This window comes from Pan troglodytes, chromosome 6, assembly GCF_028858775.2.
Source record: "Pan troglodytes isolate AG18354 chromosome 6, NHGRI_mPanTro3-v2.0_pri, whole genome shotgun sequence".
Taxonomy (NCBI): domain Eukaryota; kingdom Metazoa; phylum Chordata; class Mammalia; order Primates; family Hominidae; genus Pan; species Pan troglodytes.
The window spans coordinates 34,942,209-34,967,273 of record NC_072404.2 but is presented as its reverse complement, the minus strand read 5'-3'; the positions used below and the strand labels follow the sequence as shown (position 1 = coordinate 34,967,273).

At 41.6% G+C, this 25,065-nt stretch overlaps 1 protein-coding gene across 8 annotated transcripts in view; it reads left to right on the top strand.

Moving 5' to 3' along the window:
• CPVL (carboxypeptidase vitellogenic like) overlaps window positions 1-25,065 on the top strand; it is a 202,534-nt gene that overhangs the window by 30,043 nt on the left and 147,426 nt on the right. For 4 of the 8 annotated variants that reach the window (XM_016956801.3, XM_054687074.2, XM_009452508.3 and 1 more), the window contains exon 1: window positions 18,825-18,915. The exons of 1 other annotated variant lie outside the window; for it this stretch is intronic. The gene's annotated coding sequence lies outside the window, so the exon portion shown is untranslated. Of the gene's footprint in view, window positions 1-18,824; window positions 19,051-19,206; window positions 19,224-25,065 lie in introns of those variants that run through there. 3 more of the 8 variants (XM_009452511.3, XM_009452509.5, XM_009452513.4) reach the window with 3 other exon arrangements.

The following is a 25,065-nucleotide window of genomic DNA, read 5'->3' as shown; positions in this document are numbered from 1 at the left end:
AAAAATATCAGCAGGCTTGTTTTTTAGAAATTGACAAACTGATTCTAAAATTTATATGGAAGTTCAAAAGATGTAGAATAGTCAAAAACATTTGAAAAAGAATAAAGTTGTAGAACTCACACTATACACTTGAGTTTATATTTAGGGTTTATCATGGAGCTATGGTAATCAAGACAGTGTGGTATTGTCATAATGATAGATATACAAAGATCAATGGAACACTCTAGAAAGTTTAGAAACAGACCCACACATATATATCAGTTGACCTCTTTCAAAGGGAAACTGGGTGAAGAAATAATAATCTTTGTTTTTTGTTGTTTTTTGTTTTTTTTTTTTTTGTTTTTTTTTTGAGACAGGTCTTGCTCTGTCACCCAGGCTGGAGTGCAGTGGTGAGATCTCGGCTCACTGCAACCTCCGCCTCCCAGGTTCAAGTGATTCTCCTGCCTCAGCCACCAGGGATGCTGGGATTACAGGCATATGCCACCACGCCTGGCTAATTTTTGTATTTTTAGTAGAGATGGGGTTTCGCCATGTTGCTCAGGCTGGTCTCTTCTGAGTTCAAACGATCTGCCCGCCTCAGCCCCCCGAAGTGCTGGAATTATAGGTGTTAGCCACTGTGCCTGGCCAAAATTGAACACTTTTGCTCTTCAAAAAAATGAAATGAAATGAAAAAGAGGAAATGAAAAGGCAAGCCAAAATCTGGGCAAAATTATCTGCAAAATATATATTTTATGAAGGATTTGCATTTTATATAAAATAAACCCTTACAACTTAATAAGAAGAGAAACAACCTAATTAAAATAATGTGCAAAAATCAAATAGACATTTTACAAAAAAGAAACTATACAAACAGGAAATAAGCACATAAAAAGATGCTGGACATCATTAGTCATTAGGAAAATTCAAGTTTAAATCACGGTGAGTTGACACCTAGCATGATGGCAATAATCAAAAAGACACAATAAGTGTTGGGAAAGATATGGAGCAACTGAAACTCTCATGCACTGCTGGTGGGAATGGAAAATGGCACAACACTTTTGAGAACAATTTTATAGCTTGAAAAGTTAAACATTCTCTACTATATGTGTCAACCTAGGTATTTACCCAAGAGAAATGAAAGCATATGTCCACATAAGGACTTGTCCACGAATATTAACAGCAGCTTTATATGTAATAGTCAAAAGCTGGGAACAACCCAGATGTCCTTGAACAAGTAAATGGACAAATATATTTCAGTCCAATTCAGCAATGAATTCAGCAATGAAAAGGAGTGAACTATTGATACGCACAACATAGATGAATCTTAAAGTAACTACACAGAGTGAAAGATACCAATTAATATAATTGTATTTATTTAAAAATTTTAAAAATGCAAGTTAATCTATAGTGATGGAAAGCTGATCAGCAATTGCCTGGTGACAGAGATGGCAGGAGGGAGGAAACTTTTGGGGGCAATGAGAATGTTTGTTATCTTGTGATAATGGGTTTCATGGGTTCATACATAGCTGAAACTGATCAAATTGTATACTTTATATTTAACTTATTGTATGCCAGTTATACCTTAATAAGATTGTAAAAAAAACATGGATATTGTCTCTTAGGTAATAATTGCTCATATGCATATGCCCATTAACATATGTGTCAATTTTCAGGGTACCATATTCTTTGCTTAGAGCAGGAAATAGAAATATAATATGAATCACATATGTAATTTTAAATTATCTAAAAGACACATTTTTAAACATTTTTAAGGGTGAAAATAATTTTAATAATATATTTTACTTAATTCAATATATTTTAGAGTATTTTAATCAATATAAAAACTATAAGCAAAGTATTTTACAATGTTTTTCATACTAAGTCTTCAAAATCCAGTATATACTTTACACTTGTAGCACGTCTTAGATTTAATAACATTTACAATGGAGAAACAGATTCATATATCAAACATGCTTAAACATTTTCCCATAATAGAATCGAGTATCTTTTTTTAATTTTTAATTTTGAAATAATTACAGACTCAAAAGGAGTAAAAGTAGTATAAACAGATCCCATGAATCCATCAACCCATGGTAACGTTTTACATAACTATAGTTCATTATCAAAACAAGGATATTGATTGGTACAATTAACTACACCTCATGCATATTTCACTGTTATTTATATGTATTCAAATGTTTTATCTGTCTCTGTGTATATTTCTGTAACATTTTATCACATGTACAGAATTGTTTAAGCACAATCACAACCAACATACAGGACTGTTCCATCACACAAATGATCTCCTAGTGCTGCTCTGTTATAGTTAGGCTCTCCCTCCTCTTCCCTAACCTTTGGCAGCCATTTCATTTATCTGTTTTCTCGGCAACTTTGTCATTTTAAGAATGTTGTGTAAATGAGATCATACAATGTGTAATCCTTCGAGACTGGCTTTTGTCACTCGTCATAATGTTCTTTTTTTTTTTTTTTTTTTTTTTTGAGATGGAGTTTCACTCTTGTTGCCCAGGCTGGAGTGCAATGGCACGATCTCGGCTCACTGCAACTTCCGCCTTCCAGGTTCAAGTGATTCTCCTGCCTCAGCCTCCCAAGTAGTTGGGATTACAGGCATGCGCCACCATGCCCAGCTAATTTTGTATTTTTAGTAGAGATGGGGTTTCTCCATGTTGGTCAGACTGGTCTTGAACTCCCGACCTCAGGTGATCTGCCCGCTTTGGCCTCCCAAAGTGCTGAGATTACAGGCGTGAGCCACCACACCTGGCCATCATAATGTTCTTAAGATCCACCCTAGCTGTTTCATGTATCAGTAGTTTGTTTCTTTTTTATTGCTGAATAGTATTCTACTATATGGTTGTGTGTTCAACTATTCACCTTTTGAAGAGCATTTGGGTCATTTCCGGTTTTTGGCTATTACACATACATTTGTGAACAGTTTTTGTGTGAATATAAGATTTTACCTGCCTAGGATAAATGCCCAGAGGTACTGTTGTTCAGTTGTATAGTAAATGTGTGTTTAACTTTTTAAGAAACTGCCAGATGCCCAGAGTGGCTGTACTGTTTAACATTGCCACCAGCGATGTCTGAGAGATCCAGTTTCCCTGCATCCATGCCAGTGTTTGGTATTATTAGTCTTTTTTATTTTAGCTATTCTAATAGGTTTATAAGTGATCTGTCTTGGTGATTTTAACTTACATTCCCCTGATGGCTAGTGATGCTGAGTATCTTTCATGTGCTTATTTGCCAACTGTCTATCTTCTTTAGTGAAATGTCTGTTCAACTCTTTGGCCCATTTAAAAATCAGATTGTTTTCTCACTGTTGACTTTAGAGAACTCTTTATATATTCTATAGATGAATCTTTTACATATGATTTGCAAATATTTTCTTCCAGTTGGTGGCTCATCGTTTTCATCTTATTAACAGGGTCTTTCACAAAGCAAAAGTTTTTAATTTTCAAGTATCTATTTTTAAATTCAAATGGATTTAAATTAAAAATTCAGTGAAAAGGCCAGTCTACCCATCGTGGTTACCTACTGAATAGCAGAGGTTTAGAGAATACATGGAATTTGGTTAGGGATCATTCCAGGTCCGGGACCACAATAACCAGGACCAGGAGCATGAATGGGTATGAAAAGTTAAAGTGAATAGACAGACCCAACTGGCAAAAATGTGGGGCTCAAGATAAGTAGAGGGGGTCCAGCTGGAAAGGGAAGTTGGGTGTAGATTGTGAAAGTTGCTGCATGCTAAGAAAACTGTTGAAATCTTATCTGGCAGGCTCAGTGAAATCCTTAGGTTTTCCTGACCAGGAGAAAGATGTGCTATAGGGAGTGTTTTAGGAAGATTCACTTGGTAACGGGGTTCAAAGTGGACTGGAAAAAGAGTAACCATGCTGTCCTTCCTTTGCTTCAGTTTCCCTGCACAAACCCTCATGTGCTAAGACATGAGCCTGGTCAAGGCTAATGTTGAAAACATTTCAGTTTTTCCCCTAACCTTGAGCACCTTCCTCTATCTTGCTCATCATAGATAAGGTAGAACGAAGGGGTTTAAGATAATATCTGGTAAGAAGTCAGGTAGCTTCTAGGTATTATACAGAAAATAAGTTTATAGAGTTGAAAAGAAGGGTGAGAAATTAAAGTTTAAAAAAGCAGGAAAAAATCAGAGGAAAGACTCAAGAAAATGACACTTGTTCTTAATATTATCTCAGGGGTGACAGATATTTATAAACGAAATTAATCTGTAGCTTTTCACATTAATCAAAAAATGGAAAAGACTATCAACCTGGTGTCAATGATTAATAGATATTATCATTTGAATGTGATAAATAAGTCAAGAGGTAGACTGGTCTCAGGGTGGGTTTGTTAGATCAACGTCATTAAGAGCCCAGGCTCTTTTAGCCCTTCCTCTCTGCCTCAGTGCATATGTGGTTTTTCCTCATGGTCACAAGATGGCTACCACAGCACCAGGCATCATCACGTTTTCACAACACACCACCCAAATTAGGAGTCAAGGTGCTGGGGTTAGGGCTGAAGATTGTGGTACTTCCCCTACCTTCTGACAGGGAGAAAAATCTTTCCCAAGCCCTCCATTAGAATTCTCATTATATTTCACTGACCAGGACTGGATTACACAGCCACTTGTAGACCACTCAGTGGCAAAGGGAAAAGGGGTAGCCATGACTGACTAGGGTCAAACATGACTCAACTCCTGGGTACATTATTGCCCAAACTAAAAGGAGATACCAAACAGGAAGGGGAATGACATGGATAAGCCAGTAACGTTGTCAGCCACATACAGGAACAGGAAAATTGATGGGAGAACATCAGGGAATCAGATAAGTTTTATGAGACATTAGTCTAATAGGTTCCAGAATGTACTGCTCATGGCTGTCACCATGAACATCTGGCACCAACTTCACACACTGTGGGTGGCCAGTACATATTTTAGATCAACTGACTCTAGAAAGTAGCAAACTGAGTAAGATTTAAACATGTAGAAATATTATGAGGGCCAGGAAACCATGTTGATCTTAGGAAAGTGAGCTTTCTTTATCAGAGAGCCAGAAGGACACAATGTTTAACTTTTAGTGAGGCAAGATAATAATGAAGATTGGCTCTCCACAGCACTGTGTGCTGATGGACAGGGCACATCTAGTCAGAAGATGACCACCAACCAGAAAATGATGTGCACCCATGGGCACAAAAAGGATGCCATTTGGGGACAATTAATTACTTCCTTCCACAAATACTTAAGCATTATTTTACGTCAGGCACTGTTCTAGGCACTTGCATTACACTAGTTAAGACAAATCACAATAATTTCCTGTTTTCATGGCTTATTTTCTAGCATAAGAATGAGTGAATTACATAGTAAGTCAGCAGGTGATAGGTGCTTTGAAGAAGAGATAGGACAGAGTAAAAGGGATCAGTAATCCCAGGATGTGTGCTGTGAGGTAGGTTAAATAGGGGGGGTCAGGGTAGATCTCACTGAGAAGGTGACATTTGAGCAAAATGTCCTCTGCACGAAGCGGGGAAGGAGGAGGCATAAGACTTGTGTGGGAAGAGGTTTTCTCGAATTAGCCACCCCATTTCATCACTCTACATAGGAGAACTACAATGATAACACATACATGTTACATGATAAAACACATTTGAAGTGCTTTACTTTTTAAAAATAATAGGTTTTCATTCATCTGAAGCAACTTTCAAGGCAGATAGTTTTCCAATACTACCATCCAAAACATTATTCTGGTATAGAATAATTCATCCCACCTTTAAGACCATGAAGGCTCTGTGATGCCAGGATGCTGCAGGCATTTGGGTTTCAACCCTTATTCTGCCTCTAACCAGCTGTGGATAGTGGAAAACCACGTGACCTCTTCTGTGCTCAGTTTCCTCTTCTGCAAGTGGAAGAAGCTGAATAATTTTCAAGGTCCATCTCAGGTCTAAACTTCTGTGACTCCCAGATAAAGAAATCTGCTTGCAGGAGTCTGCACAATGCTTTCTCACTGGCTCTGGGAGGGCTCCTTGTGCTGTGTAGCCCATTAGGAAAACACTGAAGAGCCACCTAATGACTTAATGGGCTTTAAAATGGGTGGCTAGGTTTTAATTTTCTCTGATAGCAGATTCCCTGAGGGAAAGTGTACTTTACAGTGGATAATAACTACATAGGATATTTCGATTGCCGCAGGGTATCTTATTTGGAAATCAGTTTTCAGTTACATTCCTCTAGTAATTTTTACTATCAGAACAAAATAAAAGCCCCCAAAGGAATGTTTATACAGAGCTGAAATGTGTTGGAATGTCAGAAGTATCTCTCTAAGAGTTAAGCATCTGTAAATATTCAAAATAGGGTGAAATCACAAATACTGCTACTACTAATCTCTTTCACATTTGATTAGAGTCCAAAAAGAACAAGCAAAATCTCCAGGAACACTTTTATATTAAACTGTTAACTCTACGGCCATGTCTAATGACTCAAATTATAAAAGAAAGTTGGGTGAAATGCATAATTCACCTATTCAGGCATACAGTCAGCTCTACACATGTGAAAACAGATCTCGTAGAGGATGTTGAAGGAAATATTTTCCTCTCTGGTAAACTTAAGTGTCAATATTATCACATAAAGACTAGGCTACACAATAAAATAAAGTGAGCCATTCTGCCTGAATTTTCAGGATTCAGCTATCCCCACTCTTACCCACACACATCATAGCTTTACACATTCCTCTAGTTTTCTTTGGTTATGGATCAGACATCATGTTACATGTTTTAGTCACATCATCTGATTTAATCTGCTCTACAGCAATAAAAAGTAGCAATTGTTTGCTCTATTATAGGATGGTGGAAACTGAGGTCCTAAGAAAATATGTGTGTGCTATAAACTGCTTTTCCTTCAAATGGCAAAGAACACTGAAGGAAGATAGTCCTTGATTGTAGACATTCATTCATTCCGGAACTCATGCTCTTCTTAATATACTCAACTCTAAGGAAACCTTCCTACCAATACAGCCCACTCCCCTCTTCTTAACCAGTGTTCAATGGAGATGGGAATTTAAAAGCTATAAACTGCTTTTCCTTCAAATGGCAAAGAACACTGAAGGAAGATAGTCCTTGATTGTAGACATTCATTCATTCCGGAACTCATGCTCTTCTTAATATACTCAACTCTAAGGAAACCTTCCTACCAATACAGCCCACTCCCCTCTTCTTAACCAGTGTTCAGTGGAGATGGGACTTTGGAGGAGTGATGAGCTCACTGTGTCTTTTTTCTCCTTTATTTGATTACCTCCCAGCCATCTTGCCTTTTCTGGGCTAAATGATAACACTTCCTTCCGTTTCTCTTTGGAACCATTTTCAAAAAACATCTCTTTAGGAGTGGAATCACAAATGAGAAACAGTATTTTCATAAGGAAGAGTAAAACGAAAGGACTGCCAGAGCATTTTTACATTAGCACATGACATTTCTAATCATCTACATAGAAGGATTTTTTTTTTTTAGCATCCTCCTAAGTGCCTCTTTGAAACCTCTGTGACATATGAGATAGCTACTGACTAATTTGTTCTGGCAGAAAAATGAGTTTAGTGTTATTGAAAATATGTTTTCTATCACCAGATCTTGTTCAGGTCATTGAGTGGCTTTTCACTGGTGAAGGGGAGTAGGATTTATCTCCAATGAAACATTATGGAGCGGAGAGAAATAACATTTGACCTATCCCAACATTAGCAAAATGCAAATCATAGTCAATTTTCCATAGGGTGATATTTTCATACTTTGGATTTTTGTAGTTGCGCATCAGTCTGAACATTTTAAAGCAAGGTGAATGAAGGGTCCATGAAAGAGACTGTGAATAAGCCACTGTGCGAAGCTAACTTTAAACAGTTTCCAGCTTAGTGACTGAGATAACGCCATTTCTCTAGAGAAGTTCTAAATATAGAGGAATAATGGATAGCAGTTTACCGCAAGCTATGTAGTGCCCTAAACCAGCAGGGGCTGGGCATTGAGTGGAGGAGGATTGCAATTTTGAGGTTGATTAAAGATGCAGTACTGACAGGTTCCAATGGGTGTAGCAGGGTGGGGGAGGGGTCGCATCTCATTCTTTTTTTCCTCCCCACTCAGAGGTGTGGGTAGCTGCAGTGTAAACTGCTGATGTGGGTGATTAGGATGTTAAGTGGGAGAAAAGACAGCTCTTCATTATTCTTTTGGAAATAAAGAGGGATAAAATTCAGCAATCATCAAGCCTTTTCATTTCCCTACAATTTGTCGGTGCAGCTAGGAGGCTGGCTTCCTTTCCACAGACGAGATTACTTCCTGCTGACATCAAGTGGGGGTAGGGTGGACCAATGTGTGAAAAAGAAAATTGAGCTCCAAGGGTAGCTTTTGTTTTGATGTTTGTTAGATGTCTTTTCTTGTGTTAAAATTAGATGTATCACCTACTGGCAGCCACAGGATTTTCATGTTGAGAATGCAAGGCAGATTTTGCTAGATAAATCTCCAGGTGCATAATCCAACTGTCAGTTTTGATAAAGAATTATGACTTCTTGGACTTTTTCTTTAGCTATGCAGAAGCTAAAAATCTGATAATTTAGCATAATGCTTGTGTAAGCTGTGCTGGAGAGTAATACATAGTCGCTTTCATACTAACATAAAGCTCCTTGGTCAAAATTACACCAATAATGCATATTTAATTAGCGTTTATAGATATCTAAAGAGGAAAAAAAACCCACAAAGTTTCCCTCACAGATGACCTTTATCGGGGATGCCTTAGCTGAGTTCCTTCAGATGCCTCAGGGCAAAATTTCAGCCCCAATAAAAGGAGATGACATATGGCTGGTTATTTCACAAGATCGCCATCTTTAGATTGAATTTAACTTTTTTTTCCTCAGAGCTAGAGTTTTATGGAGTTTTCGGGTTTTGGAGGTAGCTTGATGGTACAGTGCCTCAGATTTATAATTTCTAATTAAAATGTGTCCTTCATATCAATTTTAGAGAAGTACCAAGCTTAATCTGTGGCATTTAATCATCGAAATTTGTTTTGACATTTTTGAAACACAGATCCCAATACTGAGATGTAATTACTTTGCAACAGATTTGCAAGGAAGGCGACAGGCCACAGAAGAACTTCTAAACACAGGCAAAACCAGACGAGTCCAGTGGGGGAATGGAAGATAGACCTGAATGTCCAAAAACTCAAAAGTAAATACATGGTTTTCCAGTTTTCTCTGTCTGAGGGCTCACCTTGCACACATTAACTCTTCCCTCTCTCACCATGCTTCGCCGGTTTATCCCTCAGCACTCTTTTGATTTAAGGGGAGAAAACCAAGATTAAATGTAAAAGTAAGTTTTCTCACTAACAGCCCAAGGGGCACAGCTGGCTAGGCTGTGCAAGAGCACGTGGCCGTCTCTAGATCTATCGGCTCAGGGCCTATTTCCCAGCTCACAGACCCTGACAGGATGCTCCGATGTGGTCTGAAGGACAGAGGGCATTTAGAAATGTCCTCGCCTTTCCAGGTGTCCTGAGGCCTAGAAAAAAAAAATCCATCACAAGGATGAGATTTGTCAACAGGACCCCTCCAGCCAGCCTACCCTCCTGGCTCCCGATGAGGGAGGACTGTCCACGGTTGACCTTGCTAAAGGACAGGATTTAAAAACACGGAAGCAGGGCGATGATTGGAAGAATCCAAAGCTTGTATTCCAAGCTTCAGATTGGAGTGGAGGCAGCTAGACAAAGAGGTGAGAAAAATGGCAGTTTTGGTGTCAGAGAGACCTATGCTTGAATTCCAGTTCTGACACTCAGTAGCTCTTTGATCTTGGACACATGTTTGAACATCTCTATTCTTCTGTTACATCCATTAGAAAATGGAGAATATAATATCTACCTTTTAGGGTTACAGTGAGGGCTGAATGACATCATGTGTGATGATACACTTAGCATGACTTTGGCTGGCAGTAAGGATTTAATACCTTTTAATTTCTTTATTTTCTCTCAGCCTTGTCTTTCCTCTTAGCATTGGAAAGAGTTCTATTTACTTATTTTTGATAATGGCTTTTTAACTTATGTTGTTAAAATGTGTTTGTTTTCCCTGAAATGGTGCAACCCAAGTTTAGATAATAATAATACTTCTTTATTTTCATTTATTTATTTTTTTGAGATGGAGTGATATGGTTTGGCTGTGTCCCCACCCAAATCTCATCTTGAATTCCCACGTGTTGTGGGAGGGACCTGGTGGGAGGTAATTGAATCATGGGGGCAGGTCCTGTGCTGTTCTCCTGACAGTGAATAAGTCTCACGAGATCTGATGGTTTTAAAGAGGGGAGTTTCCCTGCACAAGCACCCTTCTCTTTGCCTGCCACCATCCATGTAAGATGTGACTTGCTCCTCCTTGTCTTCCACCATGATTGTGAGACTTCCCCAGCCACATGGAACTGTAAGTACAATTAAACATCTTTCATTTGTAAATTGCCCAGTCTTGAGTATGTCTTTATCAGCAGTGTGAAAATGGACTAATACACAGAGTCTCACTCTGTCGCCCAGGCTGGAGTGCAGTGGCATAATCTTGGTTCACTGCAACCTCTGCCTCCCGGGTTCTAGAGATTCTCCTGCCTCAGCCTCCCAAGTAGCTGGGACCACAGGTGCGTGCCACCACACCTGGCTAATTTTTTTTATTTTTAGTAGAGATGAAGTTTCACCATATTGGCCAGGCTGGTCTCAAACTCCTGACCTCAAGAAATCTGCCTGCCTCAGCCTCCCAAAGTGCTGGGATTACAGGCATGAGTCACCATGCCCAGCCTAATAATAATACTTCTTTAAATATCGATCAGGTGTGAACTGTTTCATGACATCTAGAGTATAAGAAGTGTCATCTCTTTTTATGTTTTTGAAAAAGAATCCAGTTTGAGCTCACACCTGCTGAGTTTGGCAGGAACATCCAAAATCTACAGGTGAAGGGAGGCAAAGAGAAGGGATGGGGAAGCCCCACCCATTTAGATCATACAGACATGCTAGAGGCTGATTCACTGCATACGAATGGAGAGGGGCCTGATCTCCAGCATTTACACTGCTGTTGCCCTTATTGTTCCTTCACTTACTCAGAGCTGCTGGCTGGGCCCCCTCCTTTGTCTGCTGGCATCCTGTTCCACAGATTCTGCAATGAGAAGCCCACCACCCTCCTCCCCAGGGGCAACTGTCAGAATAAATGAGGCTGTGATGTGGTGACAAACAGGTCCTAGATATTAGTTCAGTTGACTCTCGAGAAATGCAGAGGTTAGGGCTGTCAACCCCCTATGCAGTCAAAAATCCACATACAACTTTTGACTTCTCCAAAACTTAACTACTAATAGCCTACTGTTGACCAGAAGCCTTATTATAACATAACGATTAATATATTTTGTATGTTATACATATTATATACTATATTGTTACAAGAAAGTAAGCTAAAGAAAAGAAAATGTTACTAAGAAAATCATAAGGGAGGCCAGGTGCAGTGGCTCATGCCTGTAATCCCAGCACTTAGAGAGGCCGAGGCAGGTAGATCACTTGAGGCCAAGAGTTCGAGACCAGCCTGGCCAACATGGTGAAACCCTGTCTCTACTAAAAATACAAAAATTATCTGGGTGTGGTGGCACACACCTGTAATCCCAGCCACTCGGGAGGCTGAGGCATGAGAATTGCTTGAACCTGGGAGGCGGAGGTTGCAGTGAGCCAAGATCATACCACTGCACTTCAGCCTGGGCAAAAGTGAGTGAGACATTGTCTAAAAGAAAAGAAAATTATAAGGGAGAGAAAATGTATTTACTGTTCATTAAGTGGAAGTGGATCACCATAAAGGTCTTCATCCTCATTGTCTTCGCATTGAATAGGCTGAAGAGTAGAAGAAGGAAGAAGAGAGGTTGGCCCTGATGTCTCAGGGGTGGCAAAACCAGAAAAGGTAGAGAGGTGGGAGAGAAGGTGGACACACTCAGTGTCACTTTTCTAGAAAAAAATCCGTGTATAAGTGGACTTGTGTAGTTGAAACACATGAGTTCAAGGGTCAACTGTAGTTTAAATCAACAGATGTTTATTTCTTTCCAAGCCTGCCTCTTTCTTTGGAGGCTTGGGGCAAGAGTACACACGGAGGCCCACATACCATATGTCTAGATATGTAACACTTATAAACCAGGGAACAAACTGTTAAATGAAATATACCCTCTTACCTTGAAAGATATACCTTGATAGCAACCTAGAAAATCAATTTGAGTTTATAATTCTGAGACTTCCTGAAGTTCTGTGCTAGAACATGGTGGTGTAGAGTGCTACCTCTACACCTGTCCTTCTCCTGGACATCCTTCCCTGTGCATCCCAGCTCTGTAAGCATGGCCTTTGGCCACCCCTCAGATAGAGGATGACTCCAAGGAAGAGTGGCATGCAGGCTCTGGAAGCAAGCTTGTGGCCATTTGGGCAAGGAATTCTGAGGTCCTTGTTATTCAGACCATGGAGGAGAATTTGCAAATATGGAATCCACGAATAACAAGGATCGAGTGTATTTTGTTTTGCTTGCCTGTTTCTTGTCAAAATTTACTGAGAGAAACTTAACAATGGGGTGCACCGAAAGAGACAAAATGGCGTTAATTCTTCCAACCGTCTCAGAGCAAAGGAGCCCAGAATTTAACAGCTCTGTGTCAGGTCACTTTTCTACTGAGAAGGAGAAGGGATAATTCCTTTTTTCCTTTTGCTGATAGATCTCTGGGTGGGGTGGATGGGAACAAACTAAGCCCAGGCAATTTATATCACATTAGTGATCATGGTGTCACATGTGGCATAAGACAGGCACTGTATCATTTAGCTAGTGCATTCAGACTCCTTGGCTCAGTAAAGGTGGATAGAGTGGGTAAGTTGTTATGACTTCCATTTTCAAATGAGGAAAGCAAGAAAGATTTAGCCAGGAACTGAGAATAGAGAACGAAGAGACCTGGGGACTGGCTTTCTGGCACCTTTTCTCTTTCTCACTGCTTGGTGCTCCTAGGTGTAGCTGTCTCAGAATCAAGGGGGAATCCTTTAAATCCATAGCAGTTAACCCAGCAAGAAGTTCTGAGCAGTCTAGCCTGAGCTGCCACGCATAAAAAGCAACATAAGTTTTTATGCAATTGCTTGAGCATTCCTACCAAGAAATACCTTTTGCCCATTTTACTTGTATTCCTTTATTTGGTGATGTGACCTAGTTCTTGAAGTTTTGGAAAACCCTTCAGAGGCTATAGAGTCACTTTTCTAGATAACCCACTTTGGATCATGCAACTCTTCATAGGCACAATATGAGTAAGCAGAGCACCTGCACTAACCACTATTTCCATTCGAAGAAAATAAAATAAAACCTAAACAAGAGAAAAAGAGGAGACTCCAAATACTACTTCACCTAAGGGAGTTTGTTTACTGTCTGTTTGTCCTTTGCAAATGTCTTTCTTTCAACCAGTGAATGACCTGCTTGCTATGGGCCAGACATTGTGTTGATGGCTATACATACAATTTCGTCAAATCCTCAGATCAGCCTTGTAGGGTTGGTGGTGTTCTCTTCCCATACATGAGAAGGCTAAGGCTTAGAGAGGTTAATTAACACAGCAAAGGTCACACAGCTAATGAGTGGCTGAGCTGGGATTCAGATCCCGTCGGTCTACTCCTAAGGCCATGCCCTTAATCAGATACTATCCTGAGCACACTGGCAGGTTCATCATAATATCAATATATACCTCGCAGGGCTGATGTGAAAATTAAAAGAGATGATATATATATAAAAAGTGTTGGGCAAACCATAAAATCCTTACAAAGTTTCACTATGATTATTTCTCTTGGTTTTACACAGGGCTTGCTCAGCTGTCCTTAGTGGCCATGTCTATATTAATCCCATAATTTATCCTTAAATCACCGAAGTCTTATTTGCCTGGCTTTTTCCATAGCCGAAGGAAAAATGAAAATATGCCTTTTGTAAGAAAGCCTTAACACCTGCTGCTAAAGGGCGCTAAACCATCTGGATCATCAAAGGAGTATAGGCTCACTTACAAAAGACGTAGATTAATTTGGACATTGTTTCCCTACATAAACCAGGCATAAGGAGGCAAGCAACCTAGGGAAGGATAATCATGCTAAGAGTGGAAGCACTTATTAGAAATAATTACCATGTAATTATCCACAACTTCCCTGGAGTCTGTAGCCTGTGGCTAGTCTTAGGAGGTGCCCCTTCCTTACCAAGTACAAGGAGACTGAAGCACTTCAATAAGTTGATCAGGGCATGTGTCTGTGTCTTATAGCTTGGTTACCGCCACCTGGGCCTACTTCTCACTTAATGAAGCCTTCAATGCTTATAGCTAAGGTGCAGAACAGCTGTAGACTTTCTTCAACTGGATCCACCACCCACCCCTCCCTTTTTTAATAGCACAGTGTTGTTTTGCAAGTGTGTGGGTGTGACACATCTGGCTTCTTTCCTTAAGAAAAGTGTTTATTGAACAATTAATTGTGGTGCATGGGGGCTGTGACATTTCTCTTTTCGCTGTGCCTCTGAGCTGTGTTTCCAGGCTACCAGGTGGCCCCATTGAAGATCAGTAACAACACTGAAAAGGAACAATGGCTATAGAAGCCTTGACAAGTGCAGGGAGAGACCTAGACACTTCCAAGAGGGGCATGATTGCCTACAAGGTTAATCAATTCCCCTTGTTTCCATTGCAGCTCCGCATTTATCTTGGTGGCAGCAGCTGCAAATGTAAAATCAGACCTACAAACTTAGACAATTGGAATTGTATTTACCTGATCAAGATGTGTAAATGATCTATTCTCTGTGTCTTCTTAACTGGAATTTAAGGAGTTCAGCAAAGCTCCGGCTATAGGTCAGTGAGAAGCATGCTTTTGTGTGGTGTCCAGATACAATTTAGTTGTCTTGGATAGACAGTTGGAAAGAACTGCAGTCACAGCCTAGAATCTTGATTGTCATGATCACCATTATTATTGTTATAGCTGCCATTTATTGAGACTTTTTATATGACAAGCACTTTATATGTACTACTATCTTATTTCTTCCTCTTGATAATACCGCAAGATAGCTAATAGTATTTTTATCATGTACAGATGAGAAAACTGAGATTAAGTAACTTGCTTATGGTCATTAGGTGCAAGGTTCTAGATTCAAACTGAGTCTGACCCATGCTCTGAACCACTAGGGCTTAACAAACCCAAACCTCACTAGAATATGCAGGTGCAGAGAACACAAGGGCTTGTGATCGACCTGACAGTTTTAAATCTTTGTTTTCAGGAAAGCCAATCAAAGAAGGCTTAACGAATCTCTTTGCAAACCGATTTGTTGGCCAACCTTTGATTATTCTCAATACAAGAGAAGGGCTAAAAATATCTATTGCAGCAGTGAAGTGGCCTTATTTTGAAAATGAGTCTTCATAGAAGTGATCAAGCTAAAATGAGGTCATTAGAGTGGACCCTAATCCAATGTCATTGGTGTCCTCATAAATAGGTGAAATTGGGACACAGAGACAGACACACGGAGGGGAGACACTGTGAAAAGACACAGAGAGAAAGCCCTGGAAGGCTGAAGCAGAGATTGGGTTGATGCTGCCACAAGCCAAGGAACACCTGGGGCTACCAGAACCTAGAAGAAGCGAGGAAGGATCATTCCCCTCCAGGTTTCAGAGGGAACCTGGCCCTGCTGGCACTTTAATTTCAGACTTGTAACCTCCAGAACTATGAGACAATAAATTTCTACTGTTAATAGCTGCTCAGTTACAACCTCCCTGGAAAGCGCATACTCCTGTCCTATGGTTCTATTCTGTTCTGTACTGTTTTGTTCTATTTTATTCTCTTTCATTAAGAAAATGGATTTCCAGGCTGGGCACGGTGGCTTACACCTGTAATCCCAGCACTTTGGGAGGCCAAGGCAGGTGGATAACTTGCGGTCAGGAGTTCAAGACCAGCCTGGCCAATATGGTGAAACCCCGTGTCTACTACAATACAAAAAATTAGCTGGCCGTGGTGGCGGGTGCTTGTAGTCCCAGCTTACTCGGGGGGCTGAAGCAGGGAATCGCTTGAACCCGGGAGGTGGAGGTTGCAGTGAGCTGAGATTGCGACATTGCAGTCCAGCCTGGGCGGCACAGTAAGACTCTGTCTCAAAAAAAAAAAAAAAAAAAAAAGGGAAACAGACTTCCCAATCTACTAATTTTGAACAACATCAGTCTCTAGAGCTCAGCATTCTTGCCCTTTCCAAGCTGGCTCCAGTCTAATTTTCTAACCTCAGTATTAGTTAACCCCCGAACCACCCTGAACACGCCTGGTGTCGCACAGTCCATCTGTCCGACCGAGAGCACAGCATCAACCTGAGTGCAGGTGGCCTGCTCATTGCCTGTGCTGCCACCTTTCCCCTCAGTGGCTATTCATTTTTTAATGTCCAGCTTCAAGTCACCTCCTCTGACAGGATTCCCCTGGCTCTTCGGGCAGAGTCATTTGGTCCCTGTCCTCTGTTCCCCTCCCCACACACTTTATCAGCCCCAATTACAGCTCTTATATTGTATGATGGGATCAATCTGTGTGTCCCCTTCATCCCCTCCCCACAACTAAACTTCAAGTTCCCTAAAGAAGACTATCTTTTTTCTTGTTTTTTCTTTTTAATCAAGTGTCTAGCACAGAACCTGACACACGACAAATCCGAATACAGGGTACCCCAAAAAGGTCAGTGCAGTTTTAAGCTTTAATAACTTCTTAAGTCGAAATGCTACAAACTTACAAAACTCATTTGAACGTTTACTTCTTTTGACACTGTTTTAATTATTTTAATAAATGTAATTTTCTCTTCTGGTTAATGTATGCCATATTTCACTTGGGGGAACTGAAACAAAAATTAAAGTTAAAACGTGTTATTCAACATTCACAGAGATAAATAGTGTTAAATTAACTTTCAAATGGTGTTCTTATAAGTTGCAGCATTTATAGCCTTGAGGTTACTAAAACTGCAGGAAGACTTTTGGGACACCCTGTTTTTGAATAAATATGCTTACAGTATGGCTCATCGTGTGTTTACTGTAAAATTCAGTTTAGTTTTTAAGTGGTTCCATGTGGGCACAGGTATTCTTTGGCCAGTAGTTGTCCTTATACTTAGACCCAAGGAACCCTTGTCCAGGGCCCACACTTTAGAAGGCAAATTCCAAATTCCCTCCCCAAATGACCCTGAGCCTGCTTCAAGGGTCTGCACACCAGCAGCAGTGTTATCTGCTAATGTCTGTACTCCCATGGGCAAACATTGCTGACTCTGGTGTTCATACTCTTGTGCCCAAGAGGTGGCTGGGGGACAGCTGCTTCTGGGAAGCTGGACTGAGCTTCCACCAATGGACTAGAGCCCTGTGGGAAGAGAGGAGGTGGCTGCAAACCAGGAACTGGAAATCGCCTCTCCCTGCACCATCATATTTAAGTGCAGATCATCCAAAGTTTCAATCTGGCCTTTCATGTCAATTCCCAAGGTATATTTGTCTAGGTAGGAAGGTAGAACTTATTGTACTTAATCATTTGTTAACTTTGTTTATAACTTTTAAATATTTAGGTATCTGGCCTACAGATCTCTGTTTGTACTTTTGCCCTGGGTCCTGCAAATATTAAAGGTGGGCTGATTTTGGCCTTAAAAAAATTATTTTCCCACAAACAGATTTTTCTCCTTAAAGAGCTAGGTGGGTAGGAAGTACTTCCATATGGAAGGTATGATAGCAAAGAATGACTGCAGTCACTGAGCACATACTCTGTGCTGGGTGATTTACACATAGTTTTTCAGTGAGTCCTCACAACAACCCAATAAAGTAGGTACTTAGGAGAAAACAGATATTCAGTGACATTAGTTTGTTCCCGCTCATAAAACTAGTGCTTTAGTTAGCCGTAGTTGCATAACAAACTACGCGAAACTGAAAGTGGCTTAAAACAATTTTTCCCCCTGACTGTCGGGTTGGCTGGGCTGCTCTACTGCGGGTTTCCCTGGGCTCACTCCTGCAGCTAGCTGTGAGGAGATGGAGGTTGGCCCGGGACAGTGCAGAAGATTCCCCGTGGCCTCTCCCACCTGTCTGGCAGTTGACGCTGCTGTTGCTGATAATGATGACCCTCCTTTATTTTGTGTTATCTACTTGCCATTGCAACCTCCTTGCCTTTTTTAGTTCTTGCTCCCGTACTGTCTGGCTCAATGCCCAGCACCTGGTGGTGGCTAATAATAAACACTCAGGTCACTTACAAGCAATGTGACCCTGGACGGGTTACTTAACCTCACTTAGTTTGTGTCCCCCACTTGCAAAATGGGTATAATGGTACAGAACACATCAGGTGGCTCTGAGACTCCAGCGCAGTGATTCAGGAGAGTGCTTGGCAGGACAGTGGCACTTGGTGCGAGCTTACTGCTAGTGCAGCTGGAATGTAGACCATCAGCGAACGTGTGTTGCCTTTTTAAACAGTGGGAATCAAACACCACTCGCTTTCCAAATGTAAATCCTGGGCTTGCAAGTAAGTCCTAGAGTGCAGAAATAATTTCAAAATACAGGGTTGAAATTTTAAGATAGCAACTTTTAAAAACTGGGAGACAAAATCAAAATAAAACAAAGGGACAAACCAACCTGAATGGCACCCCGCCGATGCTCTTCATTAATTTTTAAGATTCCACCCTGGGGCTGCTTGCTTCTTCCAGCATGGGAAGCGCTGACTTGGTGCGGCCAGGTTTCTGGGACCAGGAGGTTGGGACACGACGACGTACCTTTTGCCCTGTGGGTCTGGGTCATGTGAGCCTAGGGGAGCGCTTAAAGGCTCGAGTTCTGCAGGGTCCTCGTGACTGGGTGGGGCTGCCTCACTTCTGCCTGACTTGGGAAGCGCTGCAAGGACAACCGGCTGGGGTCCTTGCGCGCCGCGGCTCAGGGAGGAGCACCGACTGCGCCGCGTAAGTGCTGCCTGCCCTGCGTGGGTCGTGCCAGCTCAGCGGGACAGGTCCTCGCCTCGGTCCCTCGGACTTAGGGAGCGCGGGGCAGGTAGTCTCAAAAGCCCTCAGCACCAACAGGGGAGAAAGCACCGTAGGGTGAGACTGGAGTGGGGTGGTCGTGGCCGAGTCAAAGTTCAAATTGGAGCATTGGGGATGTACTGCGTGCGCCCAGCCGAGGGAATACTCTGGAAGTTTCCTGGCACAACTGTCGCACCCGGGGTTCTTCCAGGCTAGAAGGCGTCTCCTACTCCAGGAGCTCCTCCGGGGAAGTACGAAGCTGTGGGGTCCTCTACCGCTCTTAGCGCGGGAGGGTGGCGGGTGCAGGACACTTTCCCTTACTCCCTCAACGCGTGTTTTGGGGATGTGTTGATTTCGTGGGTGCTCAGAAGCAAGAGAAGCGGAAAATACCTTCTATTTTGAACGTGCCCAAAGCAGGGAAACTTGGCTTCTGCCTAGGAACGCATAGGAAGACTTTTATTCTTGGAATGTAGGATTAGCAGAAACCAAGGGCACAGGAGATAGGTGGAAGCAGCTCCCTGCGAAGTGATACAGAAACAAAAGGACTTTGGAATATTTATGGATTTAAATCCCAGTTCTGGCCTTGGCTAGTGAGTGACCTCGGGCAAATTATTTAAGCCTACTAAACCTCAGTCTTTCCATCTGAAAGATGGAGATAATAAGCTTTTCTTTTTAAAGAATTGTTTTATTGGAAATAGAAATAACATATAGAAAATGCCTACCTAGCACGGGACTTGGCTTTTCAGCTAAGTGTAATTTTCCTTATCAGTTATGATTGATGATGAAGTCTATGGTGAAGACAGAACAAAATAATGTTTAAAACTCTGGCCATATAATGACTGTGGCTATGCATGACCCGTGTGCAGTCACCTCTGAGCCCCCCACCTTCACTGCAACCCCAGTGGGTCCCAAGCAAGGTGCTTGGGTTTTGGAGCTGGACAATTCTGTGCAATTCCTGGTTCCGGTATCCACTACTTGGATGACATCAGGGACGTTACTTATCTTCCACAGCCTCAGTTTTGGCATCAGTAAATGAAAAAGGAGCCCCTCAGTACTTGCCTTTCCCTTCCCTGGCTAAATGTACAACTCATTTTTTTTCCATTCTTTGCTTTGGGATGAGTAAGAACAAAGATGTAAGCAGAATAAAAAGTCCATTGAGAATACATTTTATTACTTTGGTAAATAACATTTAAGAAAGTTGTCCGAAAGGAGAATTGGAGCACTTTTGGAAAAGTACACTGCACCGGCTTTGTTGGCATATGAAAGTCTGCATGGTCGTCAAGACCGTTTGGCTAACTGGGCATTCTAGATGTGTACCTCATGCTAGTCTAAGTATAGGGGCAACCCTTTATAATGTAGTGTCATTGTTCTTAACAAGATGTTGTTTTATTAATCTTTTATAGGAGGTGATTGTTTGGGAGGGGCAATTGATCCCCCAATTTATATAAATCCAGTTTATAAATCACTTTATAGTGGGATTCTACTAGCCTGAGAAATAGGTGGGTTTTGACTGACAGTTTGAATGACTTAGAAGAGTGTTAAGAAAGTCCACTGGGCTTACCAGTTCACTCCCCACAAAAAATAAAAACAAGAAGCAAATAATACAACAGAATTTTAAAAATGAGTTTGTTTTTGTTTTGGGAAGCATCTAGTTTGTCAGAGGAAACACTGAGTGTTGAATACTACCCTGGGATGCACAGAACTAAGGCAATGAGAGGGGAGGAACTCAGTTGTTGCCCCAGGTATCATCAGATATCTGTTTATTAGCACCCAAATACTCAAGGTAAATAGGTAATGACCCATTCTTTCTTTTTTTGAGACAAGAGTCCCACTTTGTCACCCAAGCTGGAGTGGCACCATCTCTGCTGACTGCAACCTCCATCTCCCGGGTTCAAGGGATTCTCGTGCCTCAGCCTCCTGAGTAGCTGGAATTACAGGTGTACACCACCATGCCCGGCTAATTTTTGTATCTTTGGTAGAGATGGGGTTTTGCCATGTTGCCCAGGCTGGTCTCGAACTCCTGACCTCAAGTGATCCTCCCACCTCGGCCTTCCAAAGTGCTGGGATTACAGGCATGAGCCACTGTGCCTGGCCAGTGACCCCTTCTTAATAGGAAGTATGGTTCACTAAAGAGCAAACATGATTGTTTTAGTTTAACATTTCCGATGGCTTTATAATGTGAGATTTTCATTGACTGAACTAAGAACATTTAAAAGAAGTAGGCAAGCTTCTCAGAATTAGAAAGATACCTCTAGAACAATGACTCATTAACGTCTATGTTGACTTGGGAGAGAGGTAAGCTGGGCAAAAAGCTAAGAACTGTACTTTCCTGGTAAAAACAGTAGTGGAGTTTGAACTTTTATACTATATTTGCAAGCTCAAAGATGTAAGCCTTAATAGACAGTTCACAAGACAGCTATTACAGCGTATCTGAACTGAAACCAGGGTATTGAGATTGCTCTCCCTTAAGAGATATTAGAGGTATAACCTTGAACATGAAATCACATGCTTTCATTGCTTTAACTCAGACCCTGGGGTGCAGGACAGGGTGGTGGTAGTGAAAGAGGGGGAAGGACTGTGTCCTTAGATCTTGGAGCCTGAAAAAGCAAATTCTTAGCAGCTTATCTTTCCAATACAGTTGGAACTTACCTCCTACCTTTTTCTCTCTAGTCTGATTCTAGTTATTGGTTGTCTTTAAATTGCTTAGAATTGTTTACAGGCCAAAATATTTACTTTGAACACTAAAGGTAAGCTCTTCCTCCTTTCCTTTTTGGGACTCTGTATCCCATTACCCCTCTTTCAAAAAGATAGTGCCACATATCTTTTTGTACTGTATGATTCTTGGGAGAGAATGTAACCCAGGTCCCAAGCGATTCATTTTCTCATTTATTTATTCATTTAACTAATTTTTTCCCAGTGTTTGATTATGAAAAGGTTTAAGCTTTCAGAAAAGTCAAAAGAATTTTGCAATCTAGAATCTACCTAGATTCTATTATTGATTAGAAGCCAGGGTATTGATTTCAATTGATTAATCAACTGGCATTGATTAGTTCCTACTGTTTGCCTGGAGGTTTGCTCAGCAAAGCTGTAAAAACATAAAAGGCAGGGTAGGGTTAGGGAACAAGGAGAGTTTTGATTTGGCGGAGCATAGGCTAAGAGTTTGTGAAGGAATCATGTAACTTTGGTTTGAAAAGTTATGTTGGAGTTGTATCATGGAGGACCTTAAATTTCATCGTAGAAAGTTTATACTTTTTCCTGGTTGCAGGTGGGAGCCATTGAAGGCATGGGAGGAATGGAGTGCCTTGTGTTTTAGAAAGCTCATTGAAGCATCAGTGTTAGGCTAAACTGGAGGGAAAAGGACCGGAAGTCTGAGAGATGTGTTAGGAAGCTTTGTAAATGTCTCGGGGCAAGTAAGGGTTGAACTGTGGATAGAATGGAGAAAAAAGGAAGTAGAATAGCACTTGCTGACAGATTTGACTTGAGGACTTCTGGTTTTAGAACTCAGGCATCTGCAATTATAAGGGAGCATCATTAAGAATCTGGAAGTCGCTGGGCATGGTGGTTCATGCTTGTAATCCCAGCACTTTGGGAGGCTGAGATCACCTGAGGTCAGGAGTTTGAGACCAGCCTGGCCAACATGGTGAAACCCTGTGTCTACTAAAAATACAAAAATTAACCAGGCGTGGTGGTGCATGCCTGTAATCCCAGCTACTCAGGAGGCTGAGGCGGGAGAATCGCTGCAACCCGGCAGCAGAGGCTCCAGTGAACCGAGATTGCACCACTACACTCCAGCCTGGGCAACAGAGCAAGACTGTGTCTCAAAAAAAAAAAAAAAAAAAAAAGTATCTGGAAGTCATAGAAGGAGGAAGTTTGAGGAAAATGATGATGTCCTGTTATAGAGTCAGTGGGTTTGAGGGGCTGATTTGTTATCCTTTTGGAGGTGACAGCTGACAGTGGTGATACTGTCCTGAAATGCCCAATAGCAATGTCAGGACTGAACAAACATTTGGACTAGTGATTAATACTGAAGGGGTGGTTGAATGGGAATGTACGGAAGGAGAAAAAAGGATAAGATCTTGAAGAAAATCTGAATATATGGAGTCCTTGGAGCAAAAAATAGATACAGGTGTTCAATGATCTGTTAGTATTTTAATGCCTGTTTATCTACAGTGTTATTATAGCTGCAGTTCTCATTAATAATTGACCACAGTTCCTAACTAAAAGACCATATCTGCACTAGTAAAGTGAAGTAAGTCTTTCCTTTTCCCATTCTGGGAAGTTCAGGGGGTAAGGTGAGGCAGAGGAAAGAAGAAGAGAAAGTTAAATAATTTTTTTTGTCTAGGACTTTTAGAGCATACAACGCTTTTTCCAGGTAACCCACTTGCAGATCAGAAGCCAGGTAATTTAATGAACTTGTCTATCTTTTCACAAGGCAACAGCTACTTTTTTTTTTTTTTTTGAGATGGTGTCTCACTCTGTTGCCCAGGCTGGAGTGCGGTGGCACAATCTCAGCTCACTGCAACCTCTGCCTCCTGGGTTCAAGTGATTCTCCTGCCTCAGCCTCCTGAGTAGCTGGGACTACAGGCGTGTACCCCCACGCCTGGCTAATTTTTATATGTTTAGTAGAGACAGGGTTTTACCATGTTGGCCAGGATGGTCTCCATCTCCTGACCTCATGATCCACCTGCCTTAGCTTCCCAAAGTGCTGGGATTACAGGCGTGAGCCACAACGCCTGGCCAAGGTACAGAGTTTTTAAGTGGCAGAAGCCACATTTGAAGCTGTGAAGGCATACTTTGTTTTTTTATTTTTTATTTTTATTTTTTGAAATGGAGTTTCACCCTGTCGCCCAGGCTGGAGTGCAGTGGGGCGATCTTGGCTCACTGCAACCTCCGCCTCCTGGGTTCAAGCGATTCTCTTGCCTCACCTTCCCAAGTAGCTGGGACTACAGGCATGTGCTACCATGCCCAGCTAAGTTTTGTATTTTTAGTAGAGACGGGGTTTCACTATGTTGGCCAGGCTGGTCTCCAACTCCTGACCTCATGATCCGCCCACCTCAGCCTCCCAAATTGTTGGGATTACAGGCATCAGCCACCGTGCCCAGTCTGAGGGCATACTTTAAATCTTTCATGCTATTCCCACCGGACTGCATTGCCTTCCTATATGCTACTGACTGTATGCTAGGCACTGTGTTAGGCGTTTGCACATGTAGGCTCCTTACTGTGGCCCCTCTGTTTTGAGAAGGTGATCAGCAGGGAAGCTCAAAGCACATTGCACAATTGGTCATTGCACAATTGGCAGGATGTCTGCCTCTGATTGTGCCTTGTTTTCACCCAACTTCTTGAACTCTACAGGAAGGGCCAGCCTCTCTCAGAAATGCCAGCCCCTAAAGCTGGTAGAGAGGTCATGCAACCTTCCTACTTCCCTGAGGTCAACAATCACTTCATTCATTCTCCTTAAGATCATACCTAAAATCCTGGCTTATTTAAGGGTGAAGTGGAGAAAAGCTCTGTTTTCACTTACGCTTTTGTTTTACCCCATCAATCTTCTGCCTTCCCTCATTGTCCCACAGTTGTGCCTGTCTAAGGTCACTTTTTGCTTTTTTCTTATTTTCCTTCCCTGGGGAGTCTTTGGAGAGAGGGTGCGATAGACTGTGTAGCCTGGAGCAAGATTACCCCCAGCTGACTATGGAAGCCCTGAGAATTATGCTGCTTCCTCAATGCTTTTTTCTCAAAGTTAGAAGTAGCAAGTTGTATAGTGAATAATAGGATTTGCATGGTGAATGGGGTCTTCCTCCAGTGAGGACTTTACTAAGTGCAGTGTTTATTTGTAGTGGGGCACAGAACTGCATTCCTCATGCTTTATGACAGTATTTAGGGTTTACTGGTTTTCATGCATGTCTCTCTTTGCTAGAATGAGGGCTCCTTGAAGGTGGATACTGTCCCCTTTTCATCTTTAACTACTCCACAAGTTTTAGCAAAGTGTCTCACCCTTTACTGTATGGTTAGAAAATCTCTGAAGAGTTGAGTTCTATTAAAGGAGAGAAAACTATTTGTATAGAAGAGTGTGGGTAGAAGCCTGTTTGTTTGTTTGTT